Source organism: Myodes glareolus, chromosome 4 (assembly GCF_982192425.1).
Source record: "Myodes glareolus chromosome 4, mMyoGla1.1, whole genome shotgun sequence".
Classification (NCBI taxonomy): Eukaryota; Metazoa; Chordata; class Mammalia; order Rodentia; family Cricetidae; genus Myodes; species Myodes glareolus.
In genome coordinates, this window is record NC_142029.1 from 108867553 (window position 1) to 108876970 (window position 9418).

The 9418-nt window shown below is 42.4% G+C and overlaps 1 pseudogene; it reads left to right on the forward strand.

Annotated features, from left to right (window-relative positions):
• The first annotated feature begins 7377 nt into the window (after window positions 1-7377).
• LOC148122429 (Nuclear RNase P) lies at window positions 7378-7563 on the forward strand (annotated as a pseudogene).
• Window positions 7564-9418: the final 1855 nt, after the last annotated feature.

Below are 9418 nucleotides of genomic sequence, written 5' to 3' on the forward strand. Positions count from 1 at the left end.
GTCACATGTTATTAAAGACGATGATTTATTTTGCATGCATGAAGGATTTATAGTTCTCAATAAACTAAAATTCACACCAGTGACTCTAATTGATGGAGGCTTCCAGTCATATCTCACATATAAGATGAGAATATGTTTCAAAATCACACTATCTTGTCAGCATATAAATATCTAAAACATTACAAGATAAATCTCACCAGTGATGTTGTATTCTCCAATTCAAACATTCTCATCAAAGTCTCTAAGCAACAAGAGATCTTATGTCAAAGTCAAGCAAAGGCTTAACATTGAATTGGGGTTCCTGGCATCAAATGTAGTTTCCTCCATGCTTCAGCAGCATTAATTGGGGACAGGATTCTAGTTCCCTGTGCCTCAATTAACTTGTTTGTGAAATGAAGCACACAGCTTGTTTTATTGTATATTACGAGAAATAAATATCACTGATGTCTGACACAGTAATGTGTCTTCTTTTCTTTCTATCCTGGTTGAACAGACCAAGGATGTCAACATTTGCAATCTGATGAGTGTGATGGGACCCTTGGGATGACACTGAGTGCCAATACAAAGTGCCCCTCTTTGGTGACACTCTAATTGACCTTCCAGGCACTTACAAAAGGAGTAACGAAAGCATCCTGTCTTCCCAATCATAAAACCTCAGGAATTCTAATAAAAGGATATAGAGTGGATAAGATTTAAATTAGCTTAATAATGATAATTCCCTATTATCTGAAATACTTGAAATGGGTTCTGACATTCCTTATGTGCATGAGCACCTTCACTTAGGCACGCACAGCACTCTTCTATAGTGCAGCTTCTACAGGAGTCTCCCTGTCTCTGCATTGTCTCCTAGTCATCTGTCTCATGCTGAAGACACCATGCAGATACTGAAGGTCCATTTTACATCAGTCTAAAATGCTGAGGCTAATCTTGTGTCAGCAGGTAGAAACCAAGTACACACACACACACACACACACACACATGTCAACATATTTCATTATCTCTTGATCTGAAGCAGACCAGGACCTTTAGAGACTTTGATGGTGATAATGTCACCGCCACCCTGAGAAGAATCCCCATGGCAGTGTTGATGTGATTATGTGGTGCAAATTATTTTGTGTGATGTAGTTCTTCAAGGTCTGTGTCAATGAAGATCAGTCTGGGAAGACTTAGTAGTTGTATGCCATATGCAAGAGCATTTACTATAGAATGCTCTCATTTGATAAGTCTTGGAACCTCTTCCCTGGGAAAACTACTTAATATTCCTAGAGTCAAAGCAGATGTCCCTGAGGCGGCCTCTGTTGCCACATGGACTTTCTTGTGAGCTTACTCCCACAGATCATTTGTTAGTTTAAACTATTATTTTACCATCAGGCTAGATGTTCTTGAGGGTTCGGGGTTCTCATTTACCCTCAGATTCTCTGTTTCCCTGCGTGTCTTTATCTTTTGCTCCATCTCTCTCTATGTGTCTCCCCACCCATATGTCTCATTTTCTTTCTCACTGATTTTTGACTCAGAGTCTTTCTGTTCAGTCCTAACTGACTGACCTATGAGCTCTGCCTACCCTCTAACTTGTGGCAGTTTTCTAGTCCCAGCCTTGACAGTACTGGCATTGTAGGTTTGTGCTATTTTGTGCCTCACCACGACAGCTTCAATCTCTCTTATTCTCTGTTGGACCCTTAGCCATGGGTTTCTAATCATTCATAATTAACACCCAAATATTTGTGGAAGACTTTTCAGGGTGAATAAAGTATTAAGTCTCATTTTTAGGCGTACCTTTTAGTTTCAGGAATATTATAGGCAGACACACACAGACATACACTATTTGAGCTTCTCTGTCTTTCTATAGGTGCATACCTCCATTTTAACACATTGTAGCACGTATAAAGGATTCCATTGATTAAATTAAATTATATAATTCATTTATTAAAAATTTTCTATCTTTCTCATTTAGTAGATTCTGTTTGCAATTGAAAGCGCCTATTGTCTTATGATTGGTTTCTAATAAGAACCAAATGGAAACTGAAATTCCCCAGAATCTAAATTCACCTTTTTCATATTTTCCATTGCTTAGCCCAGAAATACTAAGATAACAAAGGTGTGAGATTTCACGTCTGCCAATGAGGTGAGTTGATTTGATCCATCGCCTATTAAATGTTTGTAAAAGAATAAGTTCATACTTATCATTTTTATGGACTTTTTGAGCTTTATATTTTTCTCTGCTCTGCTACCTTTCTCTCCCCTCCCCTTCAACCCTCTCCCATGGTCCTCATGCTCCCAATTTACTTAGGAGTTCTTGTCCTTTTCTACTTTCCATGAAGATTAGATCCATGTATGTCTCTCTTAGGGTCCTCATTATTGTCCAGGTTATCTGATATTGTGAATTGTAGGCTGGTTTTCTTTTCTTTATGTCTAAAAGCCACTTCTGAGTGAGTACACAAGGTAGACACTATTCTTGGCTTTAAATAAATATGTCTACTTGAAAGTACACATGTTAATAGTTTCCTGCTTAAGACTTCTCTAAAAATACAAATGTCTAAAACATACCCTAGTCAAGCTACTGCATGATTTTGTTCAAATTCCAGGTGGATTATGTTTTTATTTTAAAAGAATTTTGATGAGGTTTTTAATAGGTATTAGAATTTAGCATCATATTTAGACATTAAACACAGAAAATCCTTTGTAGATATGACATTTGTAAATCTGTATTTTGTTCAAATATCAAGAATGGCCAATTAATCTTAATCTCTTTTTTAGAGCAAAGAGTGTATAGTGAGATCCTGTCCAGACTGTTTTACATTGTGAGCCCCTGATATAAAACCCAGAACCACATTCTGTGCTTGAATATGAACATCTTACTCTAAAGCAACTCCATTCTCTTAAACTATCTGCCCTGAATATCAACATCTACCAGGTCCAGGAGCATGAGAAGCTTACTGTCATTCCACAGAAGTGACTGAGGGCAAAAAGCAAAGTGAGCTGGACCATCAATGAGTTAATCTACCAAAGTAAATGAAAATAATTAAATGAAAACCAAGTTTTTGAGAACTTCTCTTTGCTTTCTTTGGAGTGACTCTGGGTTTTGAAACAGTGGAATCTGTAAGTCTCCTATAATTGTAAAAGGCTGTCTTCTCTCTGTCACGTTTAAAGTTTTCAGATATCTTCTGTTAGGCATGGGAGAAAGATCTCTCTGAAATGCTTAGGTTAAGTTTATCAGACTCAAAGGGATTTGATTAAAATAAAAGACCCAAACAGGAAGGTTTGGGGAAATGTTCAAGCCCCCTGAGAAAAGTGTCTCTGGTTCTGTGTAAGCGGCCATGAAGTAATGGAGTTTCCAAGGCTCCCTGGACTTTCATAGCCTTCCTTGTTGCTCTGCCCTGTGTGGTTTATATTGTAGAAGAAATGACATGCCAATGGCTATGATCTGGAATACATCTTATAAATACCTTTTTTGTTTTCTTGTCAATAACTTCTCAAAGATCTTAGGAAAAAACCCTATATACTATGTGTAGGTCACTTCCTGGCAGATTTTGAAATCCCTACTTTGTCACTTTAACCCATTCAGAGAAGGTCATCTGTGGCGCTACTCATTTAAACACAGCAGTGTCTTTTGCAAAGAGGTAGGACCAATTCAAATCATATTCTGATCCATAGCCAAAGCCCTATAGTTTCCCTTTAGGGCAGTGGTTCTGAACCTGTGGGTCATGGCCCCTTTATGGGTACATATAAGATATCATGTATATCAGTTATTTACATTGTCATTTTGTTACATTTTGTTACATACCAGTAACAAAATTATATTATGATATAGAAACAAAATAATTTTATGGTTCTGGGTCCTACAACATGAACTGTGTATGCAAGGGTGGCAACATTAGGAAGGTTGAAAACTATTGCAATAGAGAATTGTCACATTGTAACTACCTTGGATACTGGATATTGGTGTATTATTGAAAAACCTCTTTCTGGTGGAAGTATATTTCTTTTACTGTCCATGGCTTCCTGATCCTTGTAGCATGATTGGAAAGAATTTACACAAGATCCATAGGGTATAATTTCCAAGAGGAGTGAAGTTAATTATTGAGTAAAATGTTACAATTAGCACACCAGATTGTAACTGTTTTAGCTAAAGGGTTGGTAAAATACCATAGCCCAAATGGGAGGCTGGGTCCAGTGGTGATTGGGGACCCTATTGCTGGCAATCGTAACGCCTGTTGCCATGGGCATTCATCTCTGAATCCTGTGTAAGATCAGACAACCCATGAGAATGCAGCATATGGTCATTTAGCAAGTCCTTCTGAGCCTATTGGCCAGTAATTTGAATGTACTCCAGGTTTGATTGCAAATACTGCACCAACAATGAAGATTCCTCCATAGACGGACAACTTCTACAGCAGAGGGCCCACCTAAGACAGGGAAGGGGCCTCCCAAAGACGGGAAAGGGTTTACTCTTCTGAGATGATCTAAGACAGGAGGGTCTTCTGTTTTATAAAAATTTTAGGGAGGAGATGTTGGGATTAATGAGTCCTGGCCTTCAGCTGGATGTTGGGACTAATGAGTTCTGGCCTTCAGCTGCTCTTCCCACCTAGAACCTTCTAATTAAAGTCACTAGAAACTGTGCCTAGTTTAGAGGATTAGAGGATGGAATTATCACCTGTTGGCCATTGACTGCAGTGTATTTAAGTCCACGTGGTGTTAATAAATAGGGCTTTTCTGAACCAGCTATTAGAGTTCCGTGTGTCGGTCTGTCTCTGCATGTGTCGGTTTGTCTCTTTGTGTGTATTCTCAACCTCCAGCCCCTTGCCCGAAGCTCAAGAACTGGGGTCTAGCACACAGAGCACAGACACGGGGGTGCGGTGCACGACAGGGACTCTTGAACAGTCATACTGGACAGTAGACATCAGAACATTGGTGCATGTTTATGTAGGCATTATACTACTTGTTAAAGTTTCTGGGACAGGCCGCTTCAAATGGTGCTTTTCTTTCCAGGTTATTTACAGCCCTATTTGAATTAACTCCTGAGGGAGGAGGCAGTGTCTAATTTCTTTTCCAGAAAATCCTTTGTTAGACAGCAGTCTCATGATGCTTGGGACAGTTTAGAATGCCACATCTCTAAACACGGCAAGAAATATAATTCAGGTCCATTTTTTTTTATCAGTAATCAGTAATCAAAGTCTTTCACTTTCTGTTTCTGTGTTGTACTATCAATTAATCCCAAGATATGACAGACATATAATTCTAGTGCTAACTAATTTAATATCTATGCAAGTTTATTTGCTCTGGTACTTTCCACCCTCCTTTCCATGCTCTTTGGGATCCCCAAGTAAACAGCGATTGCCCCCTCTCATCTTTAATATGGCATGTAGAAGTACTTGGCCCCGTAAGTCTTTGTTTATAAACAGCTTCTTCGTGAGCTTTGGTCGCCTGCCTGCTGGCATTAGTTCACTATTGAGTCTAATTATGGGGTAGTTTGCTGGCTTATATTGAATGTTCTTAGTTAACCTTATTTTAGCTTTATTGGGTAGTAAATTTCCTAATTTGGCATAACTTCTGCTTGCTTGGCCTGATATCCTGGATTAAAAACTGTTTCTCTACAGTGAATGGATTTACTAATAAAGGCTCCTTTACTCTTCTAATTGAAGATCTCCATCTTTATTTAAAAGCCAATTTAAGCAAAATGGCTTTCTTGTCTCTTTCAATCTGAAGTCCTAGCAGGAAATGACATTTTCTTCATCTAATACATATTGTTCGAATTTCAACTTGTGTTCAGCTGTACACTGCAGCATCCTTGGGGAACAGGTAGCCACAGACAGCCTGCTTTGAAGGAAGAGCTAGGGTTCCCAACACCCATTATTCTATTTGTGTTGTATAAGGTCTTTGAACTGTCCAATTTTCTCTGTAGAGCAAGTCTGATCAAACTGACAGATCTATTCATTCTTCATACTGTTTACCCTTAGTATACTCTATATCTTCAAAGGAAGTCAAATTACTTCTGTTTCATAAACAGTGACTCACAGCCCTTTACACAATGACCGATCACACTGAATCAGTCCCACACCCAGAGCTTTATACCTATCTACTCCACTTCATGAAACCTCTCTTGTGCAATAGTGTTGTGGGAGTAACTTCCGCTGCCTCAACCAATAGTCGCTGAAATACGAGCCCATAGTGCAGCGGGGAGCGACTACCGCTCCGTCAGCCAATAGCTGCTGAAATACCAGCCCACTGGGGCGTGGTATATTTCTCTTTTAAAAAGAGAAGCATATCCGGAATAGGCCCTCTTGGTTCCGGCTCTTGGTTCCGGTGCTTGCTCCTGGCTCCTGTTCCCGGCTCCTGCGACTAGGCTCCCTTCCTGACGGTTTATGGTGTATTGTAGAAGGCCGCAACCACACTCTCCACCATAGATGGCGCTGCACCGCCAGGTGAGCTAGAAAGCTCACACGTGTTGGTATTTTTCCACTACTCCCAAGGTATCACCTGGGACTGGGAGCAGTTGACCAATCAAAGAGTGACACGTCCAAAGCAGGGTCTGTTTCCTATATAAGGGATGGGTTCCATCATATCTGGGTCCCTGGCCATGTGGCTTATGCTCTAGCTCCCAAGAGACATAAAGCTTTACTGCAGAAGGATCCTATGTGTACCGCGTGGTTCTTGCTGGCGAGACGGTAGCGCGGGACATCTGGTGCCGAAACCCGGGACGCTGAGGGACCCTGACAACTACGCCGGGGGACCCTGAGAAGGAAGTGCCCAGCAACGTGCTGAAAGTCCAGGAGAAAAAGCTGAAATCAGACACCAGGACAGAGAGCCGTGAATTTCAGAACTCTGAGAACGTGGAGCGGTGAGTGACGTCAGTTGAATCCCCCAAAAAGGGGAGGAAAAAGAATTTCAAAGTATAGGCCTAAAAAGAAAAGAAAATACAAAAAAAATCAAAGTTAAGGTATCTGAAAGAAGGTACAGAAAGCAACGGGGAAGAAAAATTCCTTAAGTTCAGTACAGGAGGAGTGTAAACAGCAGCAAAAAAGGCGAGGTAACTAAGTCGGGACTATGAGGACGATGGGGTACGGGAGACCGCGGCTTCCGCTCCCTCTCCGTCCACCTGCGTACTCGCTGATAAGAGACTCGGAGGCAACAGTCTTGTAGGGAGGCGAGTTGATCGTGTTCTAAGACTGCCTTCCCTATTCTTAAAGAGCCATAGAGCTTTTGGAGGTGATTTTCGCCTAATTTTGTTAAGAGAGCTCAGTCTCTGGCTCTCACGTACAGAACTTGAACTTTGTTTGAGGAAGTAGCCGGCGGTGGTGGCGCACGCCTTTAATCCCAGCACTCGGGAGGCAGAGGCGGAAGCTGCATGGCAGCGCCGCTAAAGACCTAAAGACGGAGAGGGGCCAAACTCTGAACCGCGTTTCTATAGCAACATGGGCGGGCGGAGATGAGTTCCCAGAGAACGGGGCTCCACGCGCGGGCAGACCGGGCAGGAGAAGCCCCCCCACGGGTGGGCGGATGCCCCCCTCGCCGGAGCTTGGAAAAGACTCACGGCCGGCGGTGCGAGTTCATTGCCTGAGGTGAAACGGCGAGCCCGCGCACGGCCCGGGGTGGAGCCATGCCTTTGGGCCATGCGGAGCACGCCACAATGGGCCTCAGAGGCGGGGCAACTGCCGCTGTCTGCTGCCGCCACTCACAGCCACAGCCGCCAAGAATTCAGTCAGATAAAAACATTTGTCGCCAAAAATTCAGTCAGATAAAAACATTTATCCCCCAAACATCGCCCCTTCGTCAGCAGGAAGTAGTCAGATCGATTGCCAACGCCCATTCTCCCTCAAAGAACTGGTCGTAATTATCATAATAAAGGCGCGTCAACCTGGTTACCATTACCTTTTGCCTGAGGCAACGGGTGGAATAAAACAATGCTACCTAGAGGTTTTTTCATTTGAATGAGGAACTGGAGAGATGGCTCAGAGGTTAAGAGCACTGCCTGCTCTTCCAAAGGTCATGAGTTCAATTCCCAGTGACAATTGTTTTCATTTTTAGACAATAGAGGGGGACTATTACCAGTGACAGCTTCCCCCAGAGAAAGGATTTCTCTTGCATTCTTTACATTTAATTTTTAATTCAAAATTTTGCTGGAAAAAACAGCATCAGACAGACATGCTCTGTTTGAAAGATTTGCTCTTTGAAACGGAGACATACAGGTCTCTAAGTTCAAAACCAGCCTACTTCCAGTACTGATTGTGCTGAATTTTTACACTGAGAGTTTTTAATACTCTTAAATGTTAATTTGGGAGGAGAGTTTTGTTTATGTTTTTCTAGGAGTGCTGACATACATCTGGATGCCAGCAAGACTGACAAGAGAAATAAAGAAGAGAGATGACCCAGTGGATGCTGAGTGTCCTGCTGTGGAAGATTCGTGTGGAGACAGCAGAGATGACCTTCTGGGCGGTGCCAAGAGCAGCTGTTTCACACCATCGACTTGAGCAACACCCTGTGCAACCTCTTATCTCTTAACAATTTTCTGACTGACTCTACTTTGCCTTTTCCTTCCTTAGGAATGGGTGGGAGCAGAGATATTCTTGGCATGCTGCGTCTAGGTGGAAGTGCTGTATGTCTTTGATTGGTGTGCTACCTGCTAGCCCAAGTGAGGTGGGGACCAGATTGGAAAATAGTTTTGCCTTATTGCTCTTATTAACAAGAGAAGAGGGAGATGTAGGGAGCCACCTGGAGGCACAGGTGGTCCTGCAGTTTGGAGGTAGCCACGTGGGGCTGAGCACCCTTGCCTGCACCCTTGCCTGCACATGCTCAGACCAGCAGAATGGCATTAACCAATCAGGACAGCGTTCAAGCCTCTTCACCGCTTAAAAGCAGCTGCCTCTGGGCCCAACCCTCTCTCTCTAAGCTTTCTCTCGTCCCTGCTCTATCTTCCCTTCCCCCAATTTTCCTCAAGGGAATGCTCCAAATAAAGATGTGACCAGAGAAGGAATTCTCGTTTTTGGTGGCGTTCATTCCTGCTGGTCAGGATGCCCGCCGCAGTGTATGTAAGTTTTACCCCCCAAAATAAATAACCCCTTAAAACATAACTGGTGTGGGATTGATTCGCCGATAATTGACGCCCAACTTTTGGTTTAAGAACCGCCCCACCCCCCCACCCCCAGCTCGGCCTCCCAGGATACACAGGACGTCCCCTCTCCCAGTAAAGTTTGTCCTTGGGTTTAGGGACATCATTTAGGGGTTGGTTATAATTAGTATAGGGTTGAGGGTTGGGGGAGGAATTTTATAAGCGCAGGAATCCAAAAAAAAAAAGAGGGATAATTGGATTATGGGATAATAGCTTTGTACTTGTGAGTTATTGTTTTTAGACAAATATATTGGTATTGATTCTTATATATTGATACAAACTTAAATTATGTTGACTATTTTAGGCATGCATGCT